The sequence below is a fragment of the Myotis davidii genome, unplaced genomic scaffold, assembly GCF_000327345.1.
Source record: "Myotis davidii unplaced genomic scaffold, ASM32734v1 scaffold94, whole genome shotgun sequence".
NCBI lineage: Eukaryota > Metazoa > Chordata > Mammalia > Chiroptera > Vespertilionidae > Myotis > Myotis davidii.
In genome coordinates this window covers 2,397,641-2,398,087 of record NW_006285313.1, presented here as the reverse complement: position 1 = coordinate 2,398,087, position 447 = coordinate 2,397,641, and positions in this window count along the sequence as shown.

The window sequence follows — 447 nt, the reverse complement described above, 5'->3', positions numbered from 1 at the left end:
ACAAGAAAAATAACCTTAAAACAAACAAACAAACAAAAACAGAACCTCACACCAAACGTGGACTTAAAATGCCTGGTGTTCCGCACTGCCTGGTTTATTGAAGTTCAAAATGGAGACCCTGTACGTTAAGAGCAGCATGTCGGTGACCATTTAGGGACGGCGTTAACCTCCTTTCAAGGCGCAATTTCTTTTTCCTAAACTGCAAGGGCTTCCCTTCCGTGGTCAGGGTTCGAGGAGAATATTCCCGAGGGGGTGGAGGGCACGGCCCGCGGAATTTGGGGTGTTTCGGGAAGAGTGCCTGCGCCCCCCTTGTTCTCTGTGGTCAACAGGGAAAGCCGGGGTTCTTCCAGGCTCTCTGGGGAGCTTACAGCGTGCAACCAGGCGCCTCCGGTGGGGGAAGGGTAGGGCCTCGGGAGGACACCGGCCCCGGGGTTTGGGGAAAAAGCT